Genomic DNA, 12621 nt, shown 5'->3' with positions numbered 1-12621 from the left:
TCACAATTTTAATTCTGTTTATCCATAACAACTTTACTTACTCTTCCAAGTGACTCCCAACCCGAATGCGATGTGTTTAGTGGGCCGTTCAGCTGCAACATTATGCCAGACCTGGATTGAGGAAACTGAGCTAATATAGGTCACGGAAATGAGCTGCAAGCAGAATTAGGGGACATAAGAGTTCTAACGGTAACGCATTCTATCAGCTATGGCAGTCAGGTTTACCACTGTCAGAGAAGATTAAACTTTTTTTTTTAATATTTATATGAAGACTAATGCGATTTATGTCTATAAATGTCTTGGAGGGCATTGCTAGACCTTCCTTCATACCGCTCCAGGTGATATGGGCGCTGCTTGTCATTGCGTTTCCAGAGAACAGAGACGTTACAATAACAGGTCGGCGAAATTTGTAATTGGCTGATCAGACAGGTTCTGCAGCATTTGTAGGCAGCGCGGCTGCCAGTACACCACAGTCTCCGGGCTGCACCCAGTCCCGAAGATTTATGATGATATTTTAAAGGAAAATTCTCATTAATTTGGATTAACGGGTCATGCAGTGTAGAAATGCCATTTTCCTTATTAATCTTACGTGGGACAAAAGGCCGCTTTATGGTCCACACCAAGCACTCACAGCTGCGTGGTCATCAAGGGTGTGGCTTGTTATGTGTGTGAAGTGATTTACTGCAAGTCATTTTAATTCTTCTATGAAAGGGAAACTGAAGGCCTGTCTTCTCCGGGCTGAACAGGTCCCGCCAGACGGCCATGATTCTGGATCTGACACTGACGTCCGACCTCCCTGTAGAGAAGCCGTTTGTCATTTGATTGCAGATACAATTTATTTTCCAATCTCTTTGTTGTTCCACTAGCATTATAAAGACATCAGTAATGGTCAAGTTGCTTGGAAAGTGTAGTGAGCTAAGCTAGCAGTTACTCTGCGTTAAATGAAGCTTCACTACACTGCAGTGTTTAAATAAAGATGCCGTACGTTAAGGGAACAACACGACTTCAATTTGCATCGTTTTGTAATTCAACAGCCAGCAAGTCGTCGGGAAAAAAAAATTCATGTCTTGTCAAGAGTTCCAGATGAATTTGTTCCTAATTTGTCAAACAATGTGGAAACAACTGGAAAAAAAACCAGGGCAAGGGAAGCTCCTCCAGGACTTCACCTGGATGTGATGAAAAGGAGCCAAGACGGTGGAGGTGAGCTCAATTATCTCCCGTTCGTCAAACACCGAGCTGACCTCGGCCGTGAACCGAGCGACCGGAGCTCACGCCGAGGCAGGACGTGTGCCACGTATCAGTCCACAGCATACTTAATTTACTGTTTTTCATGAAATATCAAAACCATATATAAAGACCTAGAAAAGCAATCGGTAGAATGCAAGACCTCCACCAGTTGTCTGCAACAACTACTGCTGTAATCTTTGTATGAAGACAAACCCTCCGTGTTGACCGAGTGAACCAGATGCATTCTTCACTCCGACGCCCTCATTTTAAACTGCAGTTCACGGCTTCCGTGTTGACCGTTTAACGTTTCCTATGAGCAGAAACTGTCCGTCCCGCTGTGCATTTTGTTTTCCGTTAGCTTCGTTAGCTTCGTTAGCCCCCGGTAATGTTAGCTCCGTCAGCCAAACGCGCTGCGGGACTCACCGGCTGCTAAGCGGTAACTACGACACGCTCCGTCGTAGTCACACTCCGTTCAGTTTGCCAGAGAGAAAAATACTCACGTTGAACATTAAAAGAGTATTATCGTTTAAAACGGAAAAAGATTTCTCGCTCAGGTCGGTGACGTGAGCTGCTCCCAAAATGTAACGTTGACCTGTCTAAAACCCTAAATGATCCCATAGTTTCTGCATGCAACTTCTCTTGTCGCAGAATATGTGCATTACCACTAAAAAAAACCCCAAACAAACAATGTAGTCTCTTTTATGCTGTCTCTCGTTTTACGGATACTTCGCTTCCCAGCCTTGGGTGTTTTCCCGCCTGTGTGATTGTCGGCCCCGCCCTGATTGTTTCCACCTGTCCCTCGTTAGCCCTGCTGTCACCTGTCCCTCGTTATCACGCTCCTTTCATTGTGTATTTAGTCTGCTTGATCCCGTCTGTTGGACTCTTACCTTGCCTTAGTGTTTGGGAACCCTTGCTGGTTTTCTGGACTGTTGCGCCGATCCCCGTTATCTAGAAGACATTTAAACTCTCGGTGTTGAATCGTATTAATATCGAGTCCTCTTTCTGCTGATATACTCATCATGTTGGCATATAGTTCTACTGTCATCTCTTCTCAATCGCTCCCTATTGTCCACTCGTAATAAAGACATGAATGAAAATGGTCTTAGGCCCTGGTGTGTCTGGGTTTTTTTTCCAGCACACAGGGCTTTCCTGGGACGAATTACGCCTGAAACCCCGCAAGCCCCAGCAGGTTTTAAACTCCACCGTGTTGTTCAGGGCGTCTACATTCTCAGGGAAAAACCCCAGACCCAAAGCAACGCCGCACCGGGGGAGCTGAAGGCAGGCATGAAGAGCTGAAAGGCCTGCTGGGATTGCCTGACGAGCCAGATAGACGTCTTTGTTTGCCGCTGTTGGTTCTCAGCAGGGTGTTTTTAAAAAAAGAAGTCTGGACTGAAAGAAAGCCAAAACTCCTGAATGTGAGCAGCTTCAAACTCCAGACGCATTTTGCAAAAGAAAAAAAAAAAAAGCATTTCTTTGGAATCTGACAAAGCAGATGATTGACAGCTGTAGAGGTATTAATAATTCATAGCTTGTGCTGATTTTTTTTTCATTTGAGACAGAGAAGAGGTAGATCCAGAGAGCGAAATCCAAAGTCCAACAAATAAGAATAAACAGTTTGGTTTTACAGATCCAAATGTGAATCCAGGCTTGTAGGACAACCTGAATATTTCCCTCATACCTCTTCTGGCTCATAATATTCCTCAAACACACGTGGAATGAGACGGTCCGACTCTGACCGGGCCAATCTGGACGTCCAGAGGAGCTCCTGTGAGGAAGTCATCAGTCCAGTTCTGGAATTGTTGCTTTGGATGAGGGAGTTTGTGGGTCTGAAAAAGGCTAAAAAGCTTCGTAGAAGTGTGGAGCTTCACTGTCAGATTATGGGCAACCCGCTTTATATTTACTCTGGGTCATTTATGCTTAACATTGCAGCTTTAATATTTACTTTCAACAATCCCAAATTTGACCTTTTCTCACATGGCGGATATTCAAGACTTTTATCTTGTTTCTCATGCACTTTGTGGATGTGTTTGAGATTCATCCCTCTCCTGGAGAGAGCAAACACTGTGACCGTGAAAAATAAACAGCTAAATACTTATTATACACTTGATGCTTTAACTGATATCTTACTGCAGTTTGTCTTTATGGATTTACAGCCCGCTATAAGATCGGCTTTGACTGCATGGAACTGCAACTTTTTCCCCCCCGACCGCCTCCTGTGTGGATTCCTCTTTGTGCGAATAATATTTGGTCAGCGGCTTATTTGCTCACGGAAAATAAGATAAAATGTCACAAAGCCGGGAGAGGAGTAGCAGACGTACCTGTAATAGACTGCGACAAGGCTACGAACCGCGGGTGAGGATTGACTTCAAAGGAGCTCAATAAAGAAACCCGTATTTGTGACAGTAAAATCAATGTTCTTTTCTTTTTTTTTCCTCTCTCTCTCCTTCTCTATTTTTACACCAGAATGTGGCTTTCTAAGCAAGTGCCATTGTCAGATATTTATGAAACACTTGGGAGTGAAAGGGCTTTAATTGATATGACTGTTATTAGAATTCCTCCATGCTTGATATTTGTATAATAAACCATAATCCATACCTCTCACTTGTGTGTGAAATGATGTGGCGGAGGATTAGAGGGTCCCTGGAGAAATCTCCCACTGAGCTTACTTCACTTTCATGTATTCACTTTTGTCTGCATGCTGCTAACAGTCCTATCTATGGTTAAAATAAACCCTTGAGAGTGCTAATTAAGTGGGTTTTTTTGTTTCTCCTGCAAACTGATTTTGATAGCATGTCTCTAGCACATGCTAAATGTGTCATTTTCTCTCCGTGTTGATGAAAACATTCTGTGAAGCTTTTTGAGCACCTATCTGTTCTTTCCGTTTGAATCGAGTCGTGATTGGTGACAGCTATTGCGTTTGAAAATGGCTCGGCTTGTCTTCTCAAAATGCAGTATGGGGTTTCTATTTTAATTTTTTTATTTTTCCACATTACCGCTGTGCTGGGCTCCTCTTAACAGACATTAATAATTGTCCCCCCCCCCCCCCCCCCCCCCCCCCGCCACATAAATGAAGTGTCTCTGTGCTCAACAAGACTCCAGACACCCTTCAGCTTTAAAATGATGTTGTTTTTCCACCAGAGGGCAACATGTGTACTGGAATCCACAAACAACCCCTTATGTCTCATTCACTCCACACACTCCCCTGTAGTGGTAAATCACCATTACCATCGCCCAATGCCAAAGCCGTGCCACTGACGGCCTCTTATGGATGTAGAAATGCCATTCAGTTTAGTGGGAAACACTCTCAAACTGTCTCATTTTTAAAATATGGCGTCCGTTTAGAGACAATGAGGGAAAATAGAACATTAAGCTTTGTTCTACTTCAGATATCCCCCCCCATGCAACAAACTGTGCCACATGTATTTCCTTCCCCCCCCCTGATCGGTATTTTGTGTGCATTATTAAGTGTGTAAGCGTGCATTGCGTCTGTGAACGAACACGTTGCACAGCTTCCACCTTTAGGTGTCTCTCAAGCTCTGTGCAGGCCGCCCCCCCCCCCCCCCCCCCCCCGCTCGTCTCGCCGGCACAGATAAATGGCACCTCGTTAATCAAATCTGCATGAGTGCGCTCTAGGTTGCCATGGCAATAATTATCAGAGCTGCCTAATTAACTTTCTCAATTGCTTAATGATATACGACCCTCTGAACTCCCTCGTTTTTTTTTTCTTCTTTCTCCTCTCTAATCCAAGTTGTAGTGTGTTGTTTTTTTGTTTTTTTTTTATTCCTCCATTTTCACTCCCCAGTGTTAGCCGTGACGGCCGGAGATAATAGAAATTATAGAGGAATTAAATTCAGCACCAAACATCGTTTCCCTCTCTGTTCGCATGCTAGGTGAATGCCGACGCATGTAGCCGACGTGCGTCTGGCCTCGTGCGGTCGGTGTGTGTGTGTGTGTGTGTGTGTGTGTGTGTGAGAGACTCGCGTACCTTTCGTCTCCCGCGGTGACCTCGTGTGACAGCTGACTGAAGGTTTGGGAGCAGCGGCCCCGTCGTCCCTGATCAGCCAGGCGAAAACTCCTGAGATGCAGCGAGACAGGTGGGGTGGGGGGGGGTGGACTGGTATAGCTAGGTGACACCCACCCTGCCATCCTCTGTCACAGCCGGCCTCTCGCACTGTCTGCTGCCTTTCTTTTTACGGCCTCCTGTCAAACCTCCGCTGCCCCCCCCCTCTCACCGGCTGCGATCCTTCGCCAAAATCCCCAAGTTGTTTCCAAAGAAGTTTCGAAGTTGTGCGTTAAAAAAACCCAGCGCTGGACGCCGTCCAACTGGCGCCCTTTATTTTCTTTTTTTTTATGGCTTTTGCAGCCTTGCCGTGAATAATCAAGAAGAACGAGGAGTAAATGCAGTTCCGTGACCTGAGCGTACTGCGGGTCACGGGCGTCTTTCTTCTGAACCAAGAGACAGTTTGCGTCCCATCATCCACCCAAAATGTCAGCGTCTGTTTTATTTGAACCACCCCGCCACAATCCTTCCCTAATTGCCTGAATTGAACCACACCTTTTAAGAAGTGATCTAGTATTACATGACTTGCGAGAAGATTTGTCCAAATGGAAGCAACAGAGGCAGAGATATCTTGACTTTCCCTCCCTAGAATATGTCATTCCCCCCCCCCCCCCCAAAATTCTGGATCCAACATTTCCCATGATTCAACTTCATAAGCGGCCGCTTCTTTCAAACAAGGACTTTGCTAACAGTGTGACGATCAAGCTCACACGACCTGGACGACATCCCTTTGACATCCTCAGAGGTCAGGTGGTCTAACAATAACGCAATTTCCCCCGGGATCGTATGAATCGTTGCATGAGGATATGTTGAGGATGCACATTTTGAACCTACAAGGTCGTTAATGTGCTCTGAAAAAAAAAAATCTAAAATTTGGACAACCGCAACTCAACAAGCTCCATCTGTTAACGAGGATCAGACCAGAACAGCTACTAAAACGGTGAGGTTGTTTCCTTTGACTTCCATTTCCGAGGTCCGGATGCGTCGTCTGCATAGAAGCCCGGTTCTCTGTTCCTCTCTCCGTGAACCCTCACTCGCGGACCCGTGCCTCAGTTCTGGGATCAGCGCTCGGTGAGCCGACCGCAAAGGCCTGGAAGAGTTCATGCGATTAACTTTCGTTCAACCACCACCACCACCAGGAAGCTTCACAGGACCGGGTCAAAATGAAAATACAGCGCGGTTACCACCACCAATGTGTGCCACAATGTCTGGTACCCCGCCCCGCTGACACGGTGCGATGCCATTCCACCCTTCAAAAAAAAAAAACCAAAGCTTCCTCCCTTGTTGCTCAGAAGAACCAACCCGGGCCTTAATTGTACCTGCTGGCTTTTGTTGCTTTAAAGCCAGTAAGAGGGGGGTGGAGGAAGTGGCAGGGGGAAAGATTATCTTTGTAACACCTCTGCACTGCATCGCTGTGTACTTTTTTTTTTTTTTTCCCTCTTGTGAGTGGATTTCATGGTTGAGAGTGCAATTTGAAATAGGATTAACTGTAGGTGTCGGGTAGCGTTAGCTAAACCTCTTTATGTCAGGTACAGCGGAGAGAAGTCTGTCACTGCGTCTGCTTGAACCCTTTCACTGGTGAACCTCGCTCGAGGGAGGGGGGGGGGATTCTTTAAATATTACTAAAAACTGTATTTTCATCAAAGGGGCTTATACCGATAGAAATAATACAGGCGTGCAGTATTAGACAGCCTCACGTGTACAGCCAATAAGGGAGCAAAATGCAGCTTTTTTGGGGGGGGGGGGGGGGGGGGGGGGGGACTAAGTGCCTCGGTGACATTGGTAGACCACATGGTTGGCGGCGGCCCAGACCCACAGAGGAGGATGCATTCCTGGGATGTCCCGTTGGCAGCGTGTACGGCACCGAGATGCCCGACCCGCCGCTGCCACAGTTTCCGCAGCGACAAGAGTCCCGCTGGAAAACAACACTTTCTTCCGTCTTATGTAACTCGGCGTCGGTTGTAAAGAAAGAAAAAAAAAAAAAAAAAAAAAAAGGGGGGGGAGTGCTGGAGGGAGGGATTATGGACCGATGGAGAGAAAGAAGGAAGAAAAAAAAAAAGAAAAGAGAGGCGAGGTTGTTTAAGGCTGAAAACAAAGTTGAGTACTGTGATAGACTAGCCCTAAGCTATGTGTTTAGCCTAACCCAGATATTCACAACTGAGGGGCCAACAAGTGGACAAAGACAATGCAGGTTTCATTTTTTTTTTTTTTAAACAAGCACCACAGTCGGGGGATTTCAGTCATCAGCTCTTGTTCTTTGGTTGAACACAAGCTAACTAAAGACTTGAGCCGCTGCAGCAACGTGTTTTAGCTGCATTAGCTTCTGTCGGGGCTCATTAGAGCTCGCTGCTAACATTCTTAAGACTTAAAGCTGCACTGATCACTGTTTTTTTTTTTTTTTTTTTTTTACATTAACAATGGATCAAATGATTCAGTCATAAACCCACTGAAATGTATCGCCCAACTTTGCAGCTCCTCGCAGCCTTTTTAGCATCTTTTCAGTTCATTGTTTTGTTTTTATGGCCCGTGACTTTTTTTTAACTTTTTTTTTTTTTTTTTGGTTTTGTTCTCGCGTTCTCATTAACCTCGTTTTCCAGCACCTGCTATTTAGCAAAGCGTGCCTCAGCCCACTATAACGCCGCCGTATCCCGTACTGTAGTGTAAACAGCAGGCGGACAAAAGTTGGCGACTAGCTGTGAACATAGTTTAGCGGCTAATGAGCCAGGTGTTTCTCCTCAGTAGTGTGTGTGGAGAACGAAGAGGTTGGCTGGAATGTTGTCCAGAAAACACAACACAAACTTAGTGCTGTGTTGTGTCTGCTTGATATGTAAATAGGCAACCGGCTGCAAAGACGTTCGCTCTTGGTTTGTCAAATCTTGTGTCTGGTGTTCTTAGTTTTCCATTGATTATTACAACACTGTGCCGACCAAAGTAAAGCAGGGTAACAATGCTGAAAAGTCAGATGGGGTTAAGAAGCAATTAATACGATTAATGGCCAAAACTACAAAAGTTAGACCCAAGTTTTAAATTGTCTCTGAAAGACGGATCTGGTTCCAGCCCCTCGAGGGAGCTGCGAGGTCCTGACAGATTTATTTCCTTTGTGTCGGGTTGGCATGAAGACATTCCACGGGCCGTGGTTGAAATTCAGCTTTGCGATTAAATGAAGTGAGTCAAAAAAAAAACTCAGGGTGCCACCCATCTCTTCCCTTCCGCTTTGCCTCATTACGAGCAGAGACGAGCGACACACATCCCCAAACTTTTCCTGATTGGAGGCGGTGGCAGCAGCAGCAGCAGCAAGTCAGTCAGTGTTACTCAACAGTTGAAAGCCTCAGGGTTTCCCAAGGGCAGGGAGTGGCGTCCCCCTCCAACGGTAAACACATCAATAATCCTGCAGGTTGACTGACTCACTGGAGAAGGCATGGAAATGAAGGAGGAAGACCCGCGGAGAAGAGGCAATTAGTGTTCGCTCTAAGGTGTGCGGGTCTGTGGAGTAGTGAAGGGTGACCCCCTGAGCCCGGTTGGTGATCAGCCTTAATGCTAACAACTGTCAGGACAAAAGGGAAAAAAAAAATCAATTAGCTTCTCTGGAAAAGATTGAACTTTTTTCCCCCCTTTTTTTTTATATTCAGCAACTTTCACAAATTGGACACTTACCATGAATGTCCAAAACCAGCTGATAACACGCACTTCTTCTTCGTTAAAGATCAATGTCGTTCATATGTGTCTTGTACTGGTCTGGGATGTGTTCAGCCCAACATCAATCAGCGCAACAACCGCTAACGCTGTCAGAAAAAAAAGCATGAAACATATGCCTTCCCAAGCTTCCCTTCTCATGCAACTGTAGAAACCAGACATGCGGTGGACGCGTTGCACAACAAGTCCTCCGTACCTAAATGACAAAGTAGGCCACGCCGGCGCCTTGCACAACAAACCCCGCGTAAAGATTTACCGATCGACCACCTCTAAGGTTAAAGCTGCATTACAGTCATTGATTTTTTTTTTTTTTTTTTTTTGGGGCCACTTGGGGACGGCGGAGCAGGGTTGGAATTAGCGTTTGGCTACGTAAACACAACGGTGACGTAGAAATCGCACATCCTACAATAAAGAATATTTAAGAATCTCTCGGATGTGCAGATTTTTAGAGGGTTTTTTCCTTTTACTTAAAACTGCTGCTGCAAGCTTGAAACAAGGTTACAAGAGAGGCGACACTGAAGCAAAACAAGTGAGCTAAAAAAAGATGATGAAACTCTTCGTGGAGCAGAGGTCAGGGGTTCATTCTCTGACGCTATACGTGAGTAAATAACAGGCATCTCATTCGACTTTTTACCCGCGATATGTATGCGCCTGAGCTAGGCCCCGGCGCGGCCCGGAGCTGCAGTATTTCTGCACACTCATTTGACTTTTAGGTTTAATGCCGCGCGTATTTCCCAAACTGTTGGACCGTTCAGACAGATTTATGCCATCTTAAAAGAGATTTTTTTTTTTTTTGGTGCGTACCCTTTTCACTACATCCCTTCATTCATGGGGCGTCAGCGGACTTGGAGATCAATGGGAGGCAGCTAGAGGGAGGTGGCGGCGGCGGCGGTCAATATGCATATCATCAATATTTGATGCGGGGAAAACAGGAAGGAACGACGGATAAACAGGAATCTGACAGTCGGTCAGAATCGGTTAATCTGACACAAAATAAGAGCCGGAAATGAAACCGCGCGATGCAAAAGACATGTCTCTCGGAAAGAGCTGAATGTTAAGACTTCCTATGTTGCACAAATGGCCACAGAGTCTTTGACAAATCCCCCCCCCCCCCCCCCCTCTGTGTGAAAACATGTAATTCTCTGTCTGCCTCGCGTCCGACCGTGTGACTCATGTTCCTCATGTTTACGCTGCGGCGGTGCATCACCTAGCCGAGATGACGAGGACTTTGCTGTAAGCCACAGCCGAGACACGCCATATATCCACCCCCCCCCCCCCCCCCCCTGCTGGCACGGCCTCGGTGTTTTCATTCCATATGATGGGAGTCACACCACATTCCTGTTACAACTTCTCTGCGGCACGTTAAAAAAAAAAAAAAAAAAATCTCCTCTCGAAAAACCCGCAGAGCCATGTGTTTTTAATTTTCGGTTCTGTTTGTTCCCATTTACAGCATCTCTCTCCACTTTTTCTCTCTCTCTCACACACACACACACACACACGCACACACACACACACACGCACACACACACACACACACACACACACACACACACACACACACACACACAGTGATCGCCAGCTCTCTTCATGTTGATAGGCCCATTTAGTCCTCATGAAAGCATTCCATTTAGGTGCATCTGAGGTTATGGTTGTCACTGACAACTGGCTGTCAAAGAGCGACAGCCTCTACCAGCGTGGGGGGGGGGGGGTTTCCAGAGGCGCTCACAACGCACAGAGAGCTATTGATGGAGCCCACTTTATGGACTCAGACCCACCAAAAGGCAACGGCGTGGGACAAAAGACAGCGAGGGGGGGAGAGATGGGAGTTTGCTCCTCTGAACACCCCCCCCCCCCCGCAAAACGGGAAGATAATTAATCCCATTTGAGTTCATTGTGAAGCTCCGGTTTAGAACGAACGTGTGGAGAAGAGACGTTAATGTTAAAGATTTCGACGGTGGAGAACGTAAACACGCTGCGTTGGCTGGGAGGGAGGGCTGTACAGCTGCTGGAACTTTCTCAGGAACCGTGGAACTCAAGAACCGTACGTCTTGACTGTAGAGGAACAACGGCGCCAACAGTTCCTGGTACCCCAAAAAAAAAAAAAAGTCTGTTGAACACCAATATGCTGCTGGCTAAATCATATATATATGATTTCTTTTGATTCAATGTGTTTGAATTTGATCATTTTTTTACGACCATCAAATACAATAAAGACTTCAGCTTTTGTAAGCCAGAATCGTATCGCTTTGCAGATTTACACTTTAACGAAATTACAAATAATTAAACTGAATGAATCAAATACAAAAAAGAAAAAAAAAATCTGAATAATAAAACTATTTCTTGGAGGTGGGGCTGAATTGGGACGTCAGTACCTCTAAAATCCTGCTACAACCTGTGGAGAAAGTATTAATTACTTAGTTTTTTTTGCAACTGTACACAGTGTATTACTTAACCTTCATGAGGAGGACAGACAAGCGTCTCAAATATCAGAGTGAAAAGATTCTTCAAAAGAGGCTTGTATTATATCTATCACTAATTGTGTTATTAAATTAAAGCCCACAAAAATCTAATGGCTATGTTGCAAATTACATTTTAAACATTTAATAATAAGTATTATTATAGTAATAATACTACTACCGCTGCTACTGCTACTACTACTGCTAATAATAATAATAATACAAATTGAAATAAAACTCAAAATAATCCAGTAAAAAGATGATATCTGTGATTGAATTTGTCTTGTATATAAATAACTGCCTTTGGAAATGTATTGTTGGGAATATCACCCCCCACACACAAACACACACAAACACACACACACACACACACACACACACACACACACACACACACACGCGCACGCACACAGCCTCCTCCTCCTCTGGAAACCTGTTCTGGAGGGAGTGACTTGATCGAGGCGGCGTCCAATTATATGGAAGCAGCACTTTATTCCACTTTATTCCAGGCTACAGTTAAGTGGCGTGAAGCAGCCTTTCGGAGAGACACACGCGGGGCTCGTAGTGTGAAGGCAGCGCGGTAGAGGCGGAGAGACGCGGCACCCATGTGACATGTGGAACGGAAAGAGCCCAAAGACAAAAGGTAGAAACATCTACTCCAGCGAGTGAGGCGTCTGGCGGCGTGCAGAGGAGACACACAGAGGATGCTCCTAATCAAATCCATGAGGGCTTCTTTTTCTTTTTTCCTCTTTTTCTTCTCTCTCTCTCTCGTCTGGAAATTCACGGCTTCATATAAATGATTCATGAGAGCCTTGTTTCTATTTCTAAGGGAGTAATTGCGCTCGCAGTGAGTTTTCAGCTGAAGCCGGGTTCACCAAACAGAAAGACGCTACAGTAGAGCCGGGAATCACATCCTGGACACACAATTATAAAGTCAGTCATTTTTTGGCGGAGTTTTGTTTGATAAGCGATCCTTTTTTTTTTTTTTTTTTTTTTTTTTTTCTTTTTTTTTAAACCCCTGGACTGGAAACCTCATCATCTGTCAAAAAAAAAAAGGATCAACTGTTGCTGCAGCCGGAGCGAGCGCAGAGAGAGAGAGAGAGAGAGAGAGGAGAGAGAGAGAGAGAGAGAGAGAGAGAGAGAGAGAGAGAGACGTTCTCCAAGTGTGTGTGTGTCTGGCTTTCG

The sequence above is a fragment of the Cebidichthys violaceus genome, unplaced genomic scaffold (assembly GCF_023349555.1).
Source record: "Cebidichthys violaceus isolate CVI_PGR_0920_01 unplaced genomic scaffold, fCebVio1.0.p SCAF_96, whole genome shotgun sequence".
Lineage (NCBI taxonomy): Eukaryota > Metazoa > Chordata > Actinopteri > Perciformes > Stichaeidae > Cebidichthys > Cebidichthys violaceus.
The sequence above is the reverse complement of the archived record's forward strand: the minus strand, read 5'-3'. Positions refer to the sequence as shown.